This window comes from Podarcis raffonei, chromosome 7 (assembly GCF_027172205.1).
Source record: "Podarcis raffonei isolate rPodRaf1 chromosome 7, rPodRaf1.pri, whole genome shotgun sequence".
Lineage (NCBI taxonomy): Eukaryota > Metazoa > Chordata > Lepidosauria > Squamata > Lacertidae > Podarcis > Podarcis raffonei.
Window position 1 is genome coordinate 88587414 of NC_070608.1, and position 16350 is coordinate 88603763.

The 16350-nt window shown below is 49.4% G+C and overlaps 1 protein-coding gene across 3 annotated transcripts in view; it reads right to left on the reverse strand.

Moving 5' to 3' along the window:
• Nucleotides 1-15642, reverse strand: part of CXXC5 (CXXC finger protein 5) — a 70032-nt gene extending 54390 nt beyond the window's left edge. For 2 of the 3 annotated variants that reach the window (XM_053397485.1, XM_053397482.1), the window contains exon 1: nt 14282-14361. The gene's annotated coding sequence lies outside the window, so the exon portion shown is untranslated. Of the gene's footprint in view, nt 1-14281; nt 14362-15618 lie in introns of those variants that run through there. The other variant, XM_053397484.1, reaches the window with a different exon arrangement.
• Between the last annotated feature and the right edge of the window lie 708 nt (nt 15643-16350).

A 16350-nucleotide genomic window follows, 5' to 3' on the forward strand; every position in this document is an offset into this window, starting at 1 on the left:
AGACATTCCCAGCTTTGCCATGGAATGTCCCCATCCTTGCTATCGCCCAGCCCTCTCGATCTAACCATCAAGGACAGCTGTGGGGGGGGGGGTTCTGAAAAAATATTATTACTGTTTATAGGTGATGTCCCACATGTTGTTGTTTTTATTAAAATACAATTATCCTGTTTCCCCATCACTTTTTCAGAATATATGACCGCACACATATTTATTTTGGTTACATCAAATAAATAAAAAGAAAGAGAGCATCATTTCTCTCCCAAGCTGTGCAGCATGTTCCTTTTCAGGATGGGAGGAAAAATTTTACTTGACAAGCAGATGTTTACAAGCTTGACTGATGCTGAGATTTCAGTTCATGCTGTATTCCTATAGGGTTCCAAAATCCATCCCAAATGAAAAAGGGTTTACAGAACAGAGACAAATTAGATGTGACTGTATGGTAGGCCCTGGTCTAGTTCTCTGTCTGCAACGCCTAATGAAATTGGCCTTACATTATGACATCAAATGGTTTCCCACTCCAGATGATTGGCTGGCAGGGAAGAACAGAGCGTAGTGATGTCATAACATGAAGTCACATATCGACCTCTACCAAAAGACTTTTTTTTTATTCCTTGCAGTGCAGGGGTTGGGTGGAGGGGGCTTCATGGTACTTGTATTTGTGAATCCACCCATCGGTGCAATATTCCTACAAGCATATAACACCTGTAGTGCTACTGTGCTAACATAGCACTTGTGTGTGGACACAAAACATTGTGATGCAAAGAACCTGGAAGCTGTGAGAAGAAAGAGTTTCATTTGGCTGCGAAAGATATTAACTTTCCACCCACATAATAAAGAATTGCGTTTTTCAGGGAGAAATAATGTGAAGACAGACCTAAAGGGGAAGAGCGCCAGAAGCACCCAACCATCTGAGCCACTTTCCAGGAGTTAAGTCCCCCACAAAAAAACACCTCAGAAGTTGAAGCAGAGGCAGGGGAGAGAAAGCCTTCAGCATTATATTCTAGTTGAGCAACAGAGCATGAGTAACTAATGGAGGCTTTTCGTGGTCTGGTGAGTTTAAGCTATGAGCTGAAAGTTTAACTATTAATGAACTTAGGGTGTGTACATACGTACATCAAAAGAAAACTCAGCCACGTTTTTCCACTCATGGGATAAGGCTGGTTTACTCCCGCCACTGCTATCTTTTAGATAGATCCATATCTAACACAAATTCCAACGTTGATTGGTGACCAATTCATCACCCTTCCTCCTCAGTGCTGCAGACAGGCTATTTGGTGTTGTTTTTTAAAACACTGATACAGCTAAAAAACTGTTCCAAAAAATCCCAATCCACTGAACAAAAACTGTAACACTGTCCGAAGTTGGGAGTGCATTTGTGGCATCACAGTCCTCATCCGATTAGCACAGTGCGCAGCCAATGGCTGGAGGGAGGAGGCGAATCAGTTTCCCCTGAACTCAGTTCTGAATAGAAATAAGAACAACTTGCTTGGAGGTGGGGGCACTTTATGGGGGGTGCATTTCCAGAGCAGGCTGTGGTCTTTGCATGTGTGTATGCATGCAATCCTGAAGCTGCTTCTGATTCAAAGGTTTGTAAAAGCAAGCCGTCCATTAGCAAAGGAAAAGGAGGGGAAGCAGGCAGACCAGACCAGGTCACTCCAGCTGCCAAGGAACAAAGGAGATCAACTGACCACAGCAGCCTCTGAAGGAGGTGGTTGGCCTGCACCCTGGGGATTGGGAGTTAGGAGGAGGCTGGCTCCAGCTTACTCAGTGTAAGCCTGGATGTGGCGATTAAAGCATGTGATGAAGTGGCAGCCAGACAAAGCGTGGAAACCTACTGCCGACAGGAAATTCAGATTCTTCTCAGCACAGAAGGCATTTGAATAGCAATCGGAGGAGAAAGCTGGAGAGAATCCATTCTAGAGGCCAAAAAAGCAAAAGCACAGGGCAATCTTTAAGTCCCAAGTGTGGCTGTCAAGAAGCAGACCGCAGGTCCTCCTGAAGAAAGGCAATCTAAGATGCAAATTACTTTTGGTTCTCAAGCACCAGAGTTTGCACTGCAGCAAAGTTATATCCAGGATCATTTATCTTGCTCCAAAGTTTGAGTTTTTTGTTTTTTAAAAAAAGGTTAACGGGGAAAACTTGATTAATCTGCACCAAAATTATGCTTATCTTCTAACTTTGCAAGAGCTTGCGTAACAGGCATGCTGAGCTGAAATCTACTGTATTTCGTATATTTTTTCACAAAATGATGCAAAAAGATTTGAACATTTTTTTTAAAAAGCCCTGCTGGATCAGCACTAAGACTGGGGGGGGGGGTATGCTTCTGCTGCCCAGGGTGGGCGCACAGGGCGCATCCCTAAGGGGGGGGGCGGAGAGAGCCCAGCAGAGGAAAGGGGCGACAGCACTGCCGCTGACTGTCCTCCACTCCACCCCCAGGTCAGACCTAACGGTCTTGGCAACTCCCTTGTACATGCAGCCCAGGGGTGACTCTCCACTCTGCTCCCTGTAGAGCTGTGGCTGGGTGGCTAAGTCACTGGTGGCCTTATCCAGGGGTCAGCAAACTTTTTCAGCAGGGGGCTGGTCCACTGTCCCTCAGGCCTCGTGGGGGGGGCAGACTATATTTGTGGGGGGGGGAGGTAAGAAAAGAAGAAGAACTAATTCCTATGTCCCACAAATAACCCAGAGATGCATTTTAAATAAAAGCACACATACTACTCATGTAAAAACATGATGATTCCCGGACCGTCTGCGGGCTGCATTGAGAAGGCGATTGGGCCGGATCCGTATCCTTCATGAATTGGTCCCATCCCCTTGGAAAGCCATCCAACTGGTGGCCATCACTGCATCTTGCACTAGCAACTTCCAGAGTTTAAATGCCTCCCTATTCACGGTCCAGAATCTTCCAACATTTAACTTCATTGGATGAGCCTGGATTCTAGCATTGTGAAAGGAGAAAAGGCTCACTTTATTTACTTTCTCCCCAACATGCATAATTTTATACATCTCTGTCAAGTCTCCTCTTATTCAAAAAGCCGCAAGCACTGTAACCTTCCCTCAAAGGGGAGTTGCTCCAGCCCCTCAATCATTTCGCTTGCTCCTTTTCTGCCCACAGCTCTGCAATACCTTTTTCTGTTAGGCGAGGCCACTAGAACCGTGCAGAGTGTTCCATGTTGCACCATAGATGTGCATGGAGGCATGATGATATTGGCAGCTTTATTCTTGGTCCCCTTCCGAACGACTCATTGCATGGAATTCCACCCACCACCCCCCCCCCAAAAAAAAATTTGGATCGGCACACTATTTCACACTGTGCTTACATTTTCACGGAGTAATTCACTATGATGCCAAGGTCATTTTGCTGGTCAGGCAACAGCAAGACAGAGGTGACCATGGGCAAAGGACAAACCCGGGAGCTTTTTGCAGATAATGGCAGAGACCCAGATGAATCGACAGCACAAGAGACGCGGGACTCACCACTTTCCCTGCAGGGACTCCTACCACTGAACCACAAACTTGCTTTCTTTTTTTAATACTCTCAAGTTTCAAAAGCAGTTGGACAGTTCAGCACTGCGAGATTTTCCTGCAAAACTAATAGAAAACGGAGCGGCTGTGTATGGATTCCAGGACAGCTAGCATTTTTCAAACACAGTTCTGTAACAATGTGGAATAGAAAGGAGGGCTACAGAAACTGGAACAGAAGTGAACTCACTGTTGACGGGCAAATACAAGATTTGCCATCCTCCCTGTGTTCTCAAAGCAAAAAGTGAGGCCAAGGAGGGGGCATCTGCAAGGGGGCTTAATCCTCCCCCTGCTGCTTTTCCTGACTGGCAAATCTGATCCCAGGACTAGGCTGCAGAGAAAAACCAAGCAGGAAGGAGCAGCTCAGTGAGATGAAGGCTAAACAGCCAAAGCGCCCTTCGCTTGTCATGCTGGAAGCAAACGTAGAATTCCCAATCCCAGGTTTGATGCCAAACAACTAGTTCTGTCCTGTGATGACCAGCAAGGGTCCAAAACTTCTGACAGCCAAGCAAAAAATTCTGGTCAAGAGGACCTTGTCCCTGCGTGGCTGCTCAGCTTCTGCTGCACTTTTGCATGTTCAGTCCTGGAAAGGGTGCCAGTGAGTTTGCTGGGCAGCCAAGGGACCCAGAGTACTTTGGCAATGCAAAAACCAAACAACCCCCCGTCTTCTTCCCACTCCCAACCGTGGAGATGAGGAAGGCGGCTGGAGTTTGTCATATCTGCCAGAAGGAGAAAGCACACTGTGCGTGGCGAGATGAGTGTAAATGCCAGGCTGCATGTACAATTTCACACAGAGAAAGGAAATGAGGATTTGCCATCGCTGGCCAGCCCTCCAGCCTTGCAAGGTAGCTCACCGACATAAGAGTACAGAGGTCATGGGCTGACAATGTACCCCAGAATCACCTGTGGTGCCACAGAGAACTCTGGCGTGTAGTCAGTTCCTGCTTGGTTGTCGGCCACAACAGAACCAATGCATGAGTCATGTGATGACCTTTGTGATGACCTTTGGTTTTAAGCAAATAATGAATCATGGCTCTCACACCACTTCCAGCCTGGCTGCTGCCCATTGCAAGCTTAAAAGTGGCTCCAAGCGTGCACCCATGAATTCTCCTTCATGTCACTGAATTATCTGGAGCACCCTTTCGGTTCATGTCGGGTGCTGGCTATTCAGCAGCAGCATGCAAGACAGGCCTTCTGGCCTACATAGCATCTTGTGAAATATGACTGTACACCTAAAAACATTTCCCCAGAGATTCCTGTAACATCACCAGTTTTTCTTTGGCCTCCTGCTAAGGCTCTGAAACAATTTTACAAGCAATATGCATGAAGACCAAATAAAGCCGTCCATGTATGCTGAACGTATTGACAGAAAAGCAACATCCCTTATTTTTTGAGGTTCTGTGGATTTCAAGTCTCATAATTCTTTTTTTACAATCCCTGTTACACACTGAAAGCTTCTGCTACCTAGGAATGACTCCCAAAATTGTTCCCAACTCTTTTATTTTACAAAGCTTGTCTGAAATTTTGCAAATGTCTATGTTCACATGTGAAAGCTGAGAATGCTTTAGCTCAAAAATAATCTTTCTCCCACTTTTTGAACATACACAGAACAGCAAGAGCTTGCCTATATATGGTTGCAGACATTCACATGACATTCCTGTGACACCAAATTTCAGAATTTGTAGAGCAAATTTATTTATTGTGCAAATTTCACTTCAAAATAATCCCCAAACTAATAATTTCCTATAGTACCAGAAATAGTATGTACATGTGGTACTAGAAGCAAAGCAAGCTATACTACTATTTACAACACTGCCTTTTCCAGTATCCTCTCCTGCAAACAACATAAATTCTAATGATTAAGTCTAATATTTCCCCCCTAACATGGCAGCTTTTAAGAGAGCTGGCCATCATTACCACCTCAGAAATACTGCACATGCTTTCAGCTATGCTGTAATAACTCTTTGGTCAGAGTTAGTGATGAAGTAAATGCATGAGGGGCATTAAGGAAACACAAACATCCCCCCCACTGCTGTCTGCAGCAGGGGGTCTTCTGTACCCATGGAGGCTCCCCACATGGTTAAAAACCCTAAAGTGCAACTGAATCAATCTCAGGCTACTGAACGGTTTGGGAGACAAAAGAAGCCAAATGAAACTGACAACGTAACTCGTCAATGTAAAATCTTTTTTTACAATGCCACAACACTGCAACATACCATGAACCACATCCAAGAGTGCCTTTTGCAGACAGGCACCTGCTAAATGCCTTTTTGTGGGCTTAACTGGGTGAGGAGCAGAGCTCAGGTCCAGGTGTGGAGCTGATGGTGCCTCTGGAGCTCTACCTGCCAGGTACATGAGGTTTTTACTCCCAAGACCTGGAGGGCATCTCCTCTTTACCAACCGTAGCAACAGTGATGGTTAGGAAAGATGCTCAAGAGTGGGCTGAACTTATCATTGAGAATACAATCCCTCCACCCAGTCACAAGTGTGTTCCAATGTACAGTGCCACACACACACACACCCTCACACCTCAGGCACACCGCAACCATATTGACCACAGCAGCCCCAGAAGGCAAACCACACACATAGTATCACACCTGCCCAAGCCCACCTTGCCAAAACATCACAAAAATTGACATCCTATATCCTTTTAAACATGTTTATGGGAGGGGGGTTATTAGTTTGTTTTGTTCTTGTTTGTATTATGTAGTTTGTGTCTTTATATTGGATTTTTATGCTGTAAACGGTAAACCTCCTGGAGATCTTCAGATGAAGGGCAGTATACCTTTTTAACAAATAAATAAATAAAATGCATTAATTAGACATCATTATCACAAGACACACCCTTTAAGAAGTACTGCAAAAAAACCCATCCATATGAACCACCAATCTTAACTTTGCCACAGCCAAAATTCCATGCCTATCATGCTGTCTAAATAAAACTGACTCCTATAAACATCCCTAGAGATACTCTGATGTCATCTGCATTTCCTAACAATCTACTTCAATTTTCCCAACGAAATAGAACTAAATGGCTAAACCCACAAGTTACATTTTCCGTATCTCAAACTCTGAAAGTTTCTGTGGACTTTTTAAATATAGCATATTTTGCAAAAGCAATCTAGTATCCTAAACTTTACACACGGAGATATTACAACCTACAATCCAAATCTCTCTAAGTCAACTTTCAGATATTCCACAAACTCCCCCCATTTTCAAACAAGGGAGCCCTGAAAATCCTTTCAAAATGAAAAGGCATCAGTTCCTCTTGTCTATTACACCACAAAAGTAGTATAGGGCATAATCCATACTGTGGCTTGGAAGAACCACAAACCAGCACTTTGTGTCAGTATCTTAAGTGCCCCACGAAGGCTGCAATCCTAAATATAGGGAGCAGGTTCAGGTGAACACAATGGGACTGACTTCTCATCAAACATGGTGAAAAAGATCACCCTGGAGAAGACAAAGCCTTTGGCCGCTGAATGGCCTCAGAGATAAAATCCTGATATTTAAGGATTTTTACAGGGTTTTATATAATATTTGGAGCCCAAAGATCTTCGTACTGAAGACTCTAGGGACTGCACTGAATTCTGATTTTCACTAGGGACTAAAGTTTGCTGTAACTGAGTATTTTTAGGACCACAACAATAATAATAATAAAGAAATACATTACAAAGACCACCCTCAGGTGAACTAGAACAATCCAGAACAGATTACCACAAACCTGAAAAAATCTGCATAAGTCCTTCAGAATACCAAAGCAGCTTTCCCAGGATACACAAGGTAACTTATTCTGATTCAGGATGGATGACAAAAAGAAAAAAGGCATCCATGCTTTTGGTATTTCCACCACTGTTCCCCTGCCATAGCCAAAACAACCCTATCTCTTGACCAAGGCTGAAAGCAGACTCTTGGAAGCAAACATCTCCCGATGCTCCTCAGCCTGCTAATTTCACAAGTCTGCTTGCCAAGCTGCTGCTTCTGCTGCTGCAGCTGGACCAGTCCTGGGGCTTCAGTCATTGTCGGGCTGCAGCAGTTTCTTGCTAGCCAAATTCTGGAATGAGCATCTGCAGGCCCAACTGCACCTGGATCAACAAAGCTTATCCTGCCGAGTGCCAAGCTAGCTTAGCGACCGCTCTAGCGCCACGGCCTCAGAACTAATTCCACATTTCGCAACACTGCATCACTCCTCCTCTGCCACAATTGTTCATCGTTTTGTTTTGTCCAGGTTTATCTCCCACTTTCCTTCGCTGTTCCTCCTCTTCACGACTTCCTGCCCAGCTGTGCTCGCTCTCCTCTCTGGACAGTGGGCTGATCTCTTTTTCAAAAATTATAATAATAATAATAATAATGTAGGCTATGCAGACAGACAGCTGTGCACCCATATACACAGACACCCATAACTGCTGGAGTGTGCAAAAACACACGGGAGGAGGACAGCTAGGGAAGCCCAAGGTCAGAAACACAGCTGGTGCCACCGCCAGAGCCACGCAAAGCTCAGGGGGTGGGAATGAACAAAGAATTACATCTCAGCTGCTAGGCATCAGTATGCAATCAGATGCATTTTTCTGGGGGGAGATCTAAAACATTGTCACAGGAAAGAAGCCACAGTGCAATGAGGGACATTCACAATGCTTGTTGCAGACCTCATGAAGAGGGCTAACATGGGAAAGTTTATCATCAAGAGCAGGACTCCAAATAAGTTGTTGTGTACCTTAGCAGTGCATGTTAGCATGAAGGGAAGGAGCCATCGTTCAATGGTAAAGCGCATGCTATGCATGCAGAAATCACAACATGGCCAGTGAAGAGGACAGCAGGCCTGGAAAAAACCTACTGCCCAAAGCCTTAGGAATCATTTCCAGTTAGATGAGAAGCACTGGAGTAGACAGACAATTGGTTTGACCCAGTACATAACTTCCTATGCTCATAAACAACTGGTACATATAAATGGAGTTCAGCCATTGTGTTAAACCATGGTTTATCATGATGGGAATGAGCCACAGTGATCCTCATACTTGTGCGCTCCCTCCTCCTCCTCTGGTGTAGCTGTGAGGAGGAGAGCAGGGACTTCGCTTCCATTTTAATGGCAGACACACCTTGTCATGTTATCTGTACCTAGACAAACAATGGTTAATCTTAACCATGGTTTATTTGAAAACAAGCAAACTTCAAACCATTTGTTATGGAAGCTCGTTTGTTTCAATGAATCATAGTTGAAGTTTAACCGCAATTCAATTCTTAAGTAAAGGAGACTGCACTTAATTGAAAAAACAAGCAAACACTTCCAGTCTTCTCCTCATGGCTGCACTGGAAGAGGAGGAGGAGGAGGAGGAGGAGGAGGAGGAAGGGGGAGAGGGGGTGCCCACATAAGCCAGAGGCTCACTGTGGCTCATTCCCATCATGATAGCTTGTCTTAATGTCCAAACCAGCTCACTGACAATCCACCCAAGCAGCAGTAATCTCCAAGTACCAAGGCAGGGGTGTCTTCTTTTTAAATTCATTGGTGGAAGGGGAACACACACATAAAATATTCTGTATAGTGAAGGTCTTTTTGCTATCAGTACTATTTGCAATCATAAAATGTGTATTTTGGCTCAATGGAAACAAAACGTTACCATCTGACCGATCCACATTTAGAGACTTCAATTTTGTAATGTGTGCTTTGCATTTACAGCACATCAACAACACTCCCAGACAAGTTCATTCATTCAAAGAGTAGTTTTCATTCACATAACTAGAAGCTACATTTAAATCATTCTTCCCATTTACTACATTGATTTCATTCATCCAGTACTTTGAACTGTCATTTTCTCATAACGTACAGTGCTAGCTTTAATGTACAGAAGAAGCCGATTGCCTAGAACCTGAAATATATGGAGAGTAGAGTTCAGCCGTAGTTTTCCCTGACAAAAGGATAATAGGCAGGTTTCCCTGCAGTTTTACTTGCAGAATAATAGACCGCTGAGTTAAGCTATCAATCTTCCTAGAATAGAGGTGGGAAAACTTTTTGACTCCACAGGCCAGATCCTTATCTGGTACCACCAACTCTGAGCCAACTCTGCCAAGTAGGACAGACCACCCGTCAATCACACATCATTATGACACCACAGGATTGACAGGTGGGTTCCCACACAGCAGCCAGCTGACTTGGAAAACCTTGAGCAAAATGGCAGGCTGTGGCTCTCCCACCCATTCAGCCGGTGGGAAGTAGGGCCAAAACCTCCTTTCCCTAGCCAATGCACAAGAAGAAACACACTTTAAGGCTCATGATTGTGCACTGGCAGCCACGTCTCTGCCTGCCCCACACCGAATATCACTTATGACATCAAGTGTGGGGTATGTGGGCATCGTTCCCTTGAAATTGTCATGAGATCTTATTTAATCCTAAAGAAATTCGATGTCCTATGAGATCAGATTTTGTTCATGTTTCTTAATTTTCATGGAACACCAGCAGTCTTTTATTATTATTGATTATTCTCGTTTAATAAATATCCCTTTAAAAAGTACTTGTAGTGAAGGGCAAGAGGCTACATGTGGCCCATATTTATATTTTTATGAAGAGAATTATTTCCTCTAACAGCAGTGTTCTCACATTAAGACAGGGGAAAGCAAGTTACTGGGAGATTGCTTCCCATGGTCCTGGTGAAGGTTGTTCACCATTCAAAAAAAGAGGTGCAGATGATTTCTTATGATTCCCTTTCATGTTCGGTAGGTCTTGATAGTTCAAAGAAAAAATTAAAAAATAAGTGTCTAGTGTCTGAAGACTTCTCGAAGCACAAAAGGAAAGAACAGCAGGAATTGCACTTTCAGCTCCAATTTTCTTGGCTTGGGTGACTTTACACAGGCTTTACACAATTATTTTCAGCCATATTTTGCTCCCAAAACCATCCACGAGGCAGGTTTCTGGGAGCAAAAGGTATTCAAGCAGAAGCAAACTGAGGAAACAACAGCCAACTGCTCTCCTTCCATATTTGTAGTTAACTGAGAGATGAATCACTTTGTAGTGGGAAATGATATTTTGTGTGTGCCCACACAAGTTAGCATATATTGCCATAAATGTATGTTGAAGGGAAATACCACAACTTATTCACACGTACAACTTTCATAACTAATATATTGCATAGGCATTTTCCATTTTAGAAATAATATAAGTAATTGTTTCTGCTGGGACATCATCAGAACCACTGTAGGAAGGCAGGTCAGCTGTGTAGACTGCTCCAAACAGTAATGCCGTTACCAGGGCCATGGCACCTGTCTGCAAGTCCGTCTGGACTGGATTTACTTTTTTGCTCCACCCAGTATCACGCTTGTCTATCAAAACCTCTGAGACTGCCAGAACACTGGTGTCCCTCAGATCTCTTACCTAAAATCTCTGACAGAATCATTTCAGAACTACTAAATTCCAGAGACTACAGCAGAAGACACCACCGCTCCCAAATCTCCCAAGACCTGGCAAGCTTGGATATCTGCAGGCCAGCCAGACAAATGATATCATGCTATTCTACTTTGTTTAAAAGGGCAGCCACTGAGTCGTGGCAATGTCACCTTGACTGAGACCAAGAAGCCTAGAGAATTCATCTCATGCCTGTTAAAGGCCAGGCTGCAGCAGCAGGTCATTTCAGACTTCCTCCTGAAGCCACAAGACTGAGCAGGAACAACACCTTAAAGAAATCTGATCATAGTAGCCTTTTCTTAGCAACAGGTGTCTAGGAAGATTCACTTTGGCGGAGGAGAGCCCACACCAGGGGTCAGCAACCTTTTTCAGCTGTGGGCCGGTCCACCGTCCCTCAGACCATGTGGTGGACCGGACTATATTAGGGGGGTTAACAACTTCCTATGCCCCACAAATAACCTAGAGATGCATTTTAAATAAAAGCACACATTCTACTCATGTAAAAACACGCTGATTCCTGGACCATCCGCAGGCCGGATTGAGAAGGCAACTGGGCCGCATCCGGCCCACGGGCCTTAGCTTGCCTACCCCTGGCCCATACCCTCCATCACTGACAGCTGGTTCCCAAACATTCTGAATCTTACAGTTCTTTGCTCCCACAATTAGGCTGATTCCTGGGAACTCCAACCATCACTTGCAAAAAGATCTTAGGAGTGGTCTGAGAAAGCAGAGCCTTGAACACATTGGACTTCTGATCACAATCTCTCTTTCTATACAATTTTGTTGGTGGTTATGGTCCATAGTATGAGCCACACTTTAAAGAACTGATCACCTGAGCAAAGGAAAAATGTATTAAGAAGCCAAATAAACCAAAAAGAGTAATCTCCAGGGAAGTCTTAAAGGGACTGTGACTGGATAAACTACTATGTCTGGCAAGGACTGAAGATGGCATATTGTCTGTCCCAAAAATTCCATCACACCAAGTGATGAAGAAACAGAGTGAATGCAGATGAATATGGATTCCCGAAGGTTGAGGTCACCAGGGACATGCCCTAATATTGTCTCCTTTACTCTCGTAAGAGTGGATAAAGCCATTCAATTCTGTGGGATGCTGCACTGGGGGACACTAGCAATGAGGTCAAAGCATGTCCTCTACTGCTGACACCAGATGGCCCAGTCCTCACTGGTTGCTAAAAGTATCCGTGTGCACAGTATGTAGAGATCTACCGCACTTTCCCCACCCACCAAGTTCCCTCCCCAAAGCCAACCACCACATGCTGTAGTGGTGGCTAATGATTTCGAGGGCTCTGAAAAGAGGATTAGACAAATCCAGAGGCTAAGGCCATCAGTGGCTCTCAGTCATTATGGTTGTGTTCTGCCTCCACTCTTGGAGGCAGAATGTCTCTGAGCACTGGCTGCTGGGAACTGCAAGGGGGGAGAGCACAGCTGCACTCAGGGTCTGCTTGTGGGCCCCCTCCATGGGCATCTGGTTGGCCATGGGCCACGGGCCGGATCCAGCAGGGCTCTGCCCGTGTTATGAAGGGGCTTGTGTACAGTATTTGTCACACTCAAATCACGACTACCTACTATTACTCCCTGCCTTCTAAACAGCAGCGTGGTTACATTAAGATGCTCACTGGTTTTGGATTGCCAATGCAGTGTCCATCAACGGAAGGAGGTTGTAGTATACCACCTCTTGGGCACATATTTGGCATTTGCCATCCATCACACAAAAACAACCAAATCACATTTCGTGAAACCACAGGTAAAATGGGTCAAGACCCCTCCCCCCATCAAGAAGGCCCTGACTTGGGAGGTGTGAAAGTGCTCTCAATATCCCCAACTCCACTCACTTCAGCCTCTTGCGCTGGTTGAGAGGAAGCACCAAGCTGCCCCTGGGCAGGCAGTGACACAGATTTCTGTGCCTCATGACCAGGCCCCCAGTGCCATCTTGGAAGGAGTCTCCAGAGAAGGGCTGGGGGAGGGGTGTCAGATGAGGCTCCCAGGCAGGAAAGGCCCAGGCAGGGGGTGCCCCCCCATCAGACACTGGGAAAGGGTTGACCCTGGGGGAGGAGAAAGCCACTTTGCCAGAAAGGCAGGGCTCGCCCCAGAGGAGTCCCTCGCAGGCACCAGCACACAAACACAATTCTGCGGAATGGCACACGACCAGAAAGTCTGGAAACAGACGGCTAACTACCAAACTGGAAAGGGGGAAGTGCCGCCGCCACATGGGCGAAAGGCAACAGGCAAGCAGAAGAACCGACGCAAGCGGTTCTGCCAGTTTGCAAAATAGTCTCAAAGTGCAGGGAAGCGCCGGGGGGCGCGAGCTCCTCTGCTTTGCAGCCCCCAAGTAGTCCGGAGCCAGGGGGTAAAGCTGAAACGCAACCCTTTCAGATCAGTGGTGGGGCAGCAATCCCGGCCTCGCCCCCCGCCCCGTCCCGACGGCCAGCAGGCGAGGACGCGCCCCCGGGCTCCCCCCGGCCCCTGGCGGGGAAGGCAGCGTCGAGGCGGCTGACAGCCCCGCAGTGGCGCTCCGGGCGGGCCGGGCGCCGCGCTAATCCGCCGAGCGAGAGCCGGCGCGACGTGGAGGGTCAGCCAGACCCAGCCGCCGCCTCCAACGCCTGGCTGGCTGCAGACACCGCGGCTGTAACCTGGGAAACGAAGCACCGATTAGGCGGCCCGGGGGGCGGGGGGGGGCGCAGGGACCGGAGAGGCGGGAGGGAAGGCGGGCGCGCAATAAATCCTGCGCCCCAGAACCTGGCATCTGTCCACCTCCAGATAAGGATGCGGAGAGGCAGGCGGGCGGGGGGGGGATTGAAGCTCGCCAACAAAACTTTGCTCCGCAGCGCGCGCTCCCCGCGCCCCCCGGAACAGCACCCGGGACCCCGCAGAGCGGCCGAGGGGGCGCCACTTACGAGAAGCCAAAGAGTCTCTGCCCCGGCTTGGCTCGGGCGGGGGGGGGGACCCGACTTCGCCGGGGGGGGAGCCCGCCCGCTTCGACGGCTGTGGGGGGGACACACACCTCCTGTGCCGCCGGTGCTGCTGAGACCCGCGCGCGGCCCCCACCCCAAATCCCCGCTCGCTTTTTGTCTGGAGCCACTGATCTGAGACCGGCGTGGCGGCGGCGGCGGCTGCTGCAGGAGCCGCGGCGGCGGCGGCAACACCTCCCCGGAAGGCAGGCAGGGAGAGAGGGAGGGAGGCGAGGGCGAAGGGGGCCGGGGGCCAGAGGACCTGCGCCGCTCCGCCGGCAGCCCCCGCCGGGAAAGGCCAGCCTTTCCCCGCCGCAAACTTTTCCGCGGTACTTTCCTGCCCCCGCCCCGCATTCGCAGCCAAACAGAGGAGGAGGGGGCCCTGGACTCTCGCACCTACCCGAAGCCGAGCGAGCCGGAGCCGAAACAGGAGCAGCGAGGAAAGAGGAGGACGCGGAGCAGCCGCCGCCGCCGCCGCCGCCGCTCCGGGCAGTCCGGGTGTGCGCCTTGCGCGCGCGCTGCCGGATTACAGGTCCCGATCCGGAGCGCGCGCCGCCCCGGTGAGGTGGCGGGTCTTCTCGGCACCTGCCCCGAGGTGGCCCCGCCGCGTCCGCCTGGCGCCTCAGCCGGGGGGGCTGCCCAGCCCGACGCAGAGGGCGGCCGGCATGCAAGGAGAGCAGGTCGGGGGGGCGGGCAAGTTGCGCGAGGCGGGCGGCCGCGGGCGGAGGCAGCCCTCGCTCGCTCGCTCGCTCAATCTCGGCCGGAGCCGCTTCTCGGCCAGCCTCCTCTACAGCCTCGCTCGGCGAGCACCGGCGCGGGCGGACCACATTGCAAAGGGCGGCCGCTTGCTCTTGCTGCTGCTGCTGCTGCTGCCGCCGCCGCCGCTCTCGCCGCTTTCCGGGGCTGGAGGCAAAACCCGGACCGGACTTCAGGCGCAGCGCCCTGGCAGCTGGCCGCTCTGCTGCTTCTCGCCGCCGTCCTCCGCTTTTCCTCCAGGTCGCGCTCTTGCCGGCCTGGTCTCGGGGGCTTCCATGGCGGGCTTCCCTCTGCCTCCCCAAGCCCCAAGCCCGGGTTAACTCCGCCGGAGTCGCCCGCCTCGGCCCCTGGGTCTCAGTAGCAGCCGCGCCACCAGTCCAGCCCGATCTTGCCCCCTGCTCACCGGTTCGCCTTTGGCCGCGCGCGCGCGCTCCTCGCCCGCCCCCTTGGTGGCTCCTCTCGCCCCCCCCCCCCGCGCTCGGAGGGCAGGCCAGCAAGCATGTTGTCTAGTGCAGGGGCTTCCCCTTTAAGCACACGCGCACACATATGCACACACACAAATACGCGCGCACACACACAAACAAGCCAAAGTAGGATGCAAAACTTTGAAGCGCTGCTGGTTGCAGGAGCGAGCTGAGCCTGCGCCGCGCCTCCAAATGTACCCGTTTCTTGATACTTCGAGAATCGTGCAAACGCAGCCTGCGGGGGGCGTCCAGCCGCTTGCGGGAAAACTGGACTTGGGCTCCGAGCAGGACGGGGCGCCGCGGGGGAAGCTCGGGGTGTCAACAACCCCCGCCCCAAATGCAGCGCAAGAGCGCGCCGTAGCCACTGACTCTGGTGCATGCCGTGAGGAAAGTAGCTTTGGATAACTGCAGGGCTATCTTTAACACTATATTTATTACACACCCTGGCACAGGTTTAGCTCGTCTTTAAAAAAAAACACGCACAAAAATCCAGAGATGAAAGCCACCGGGGACGCACCAGACGAAGACCGAGGGCCCGCTATTTATTGCTGGGACTCCCCTCAGCTGCCATCTTCCCCTGAGATCGGCAAGGTCAGATCCCTGAATCCACCCTGATCTTTCTCGATTGCAAGACCCAAGAGGAAAGCGAGGCGTCGAGCTAGTGGAGAGGGGCCTCCATTTTCTCTTTCCTCCGCGGCGAAGAGTTGCGCCGCGTCCTTCCTGCTGCGCCCGGGGGCCGGGAAGCGGCCAGAGCGCAGCTCCTCCCTCGGCGCGGGGAGCGGGTGGGTGGGCTCTCGGGAGCCAGATCCCTCACCCACCCGAGAAGGACTCCAAGCGGAGAGCGGAATCCTTCCGGTCCAGCCGGCTCTTCAGTACTTGCCCGAGGGCCTGGCGCGGGGTTGTTTGTGCGGGGAGGAGAGCGGGCAGCGGCAGGATCCAGTCTGCGCCTTGTGCATAAGTGGGTGACACATGCCTGGAAGACATGACAGTCACGCAAAAGCCCAAGTTCGGCAGGTTTCATTCCCATTGTTTGCAGGTCCAGAAACTGAAGCATGTGCTTGCTTTTGACTGGATCTTGCTCAGCAAAATAGTACCAGCTATAAAGTCTTAAGTGTTACAGTGGTGCCCTGCAAGACGAATGCCTCGCAAAACGAAAAACGCGCAAGACGAAAGGGTTTTTCGGTTTTTGCATTGCTTCGCTAGACGATTTTCCCTATGGGCTTGCTTTGCAAGACGAAAACGTCTTGTG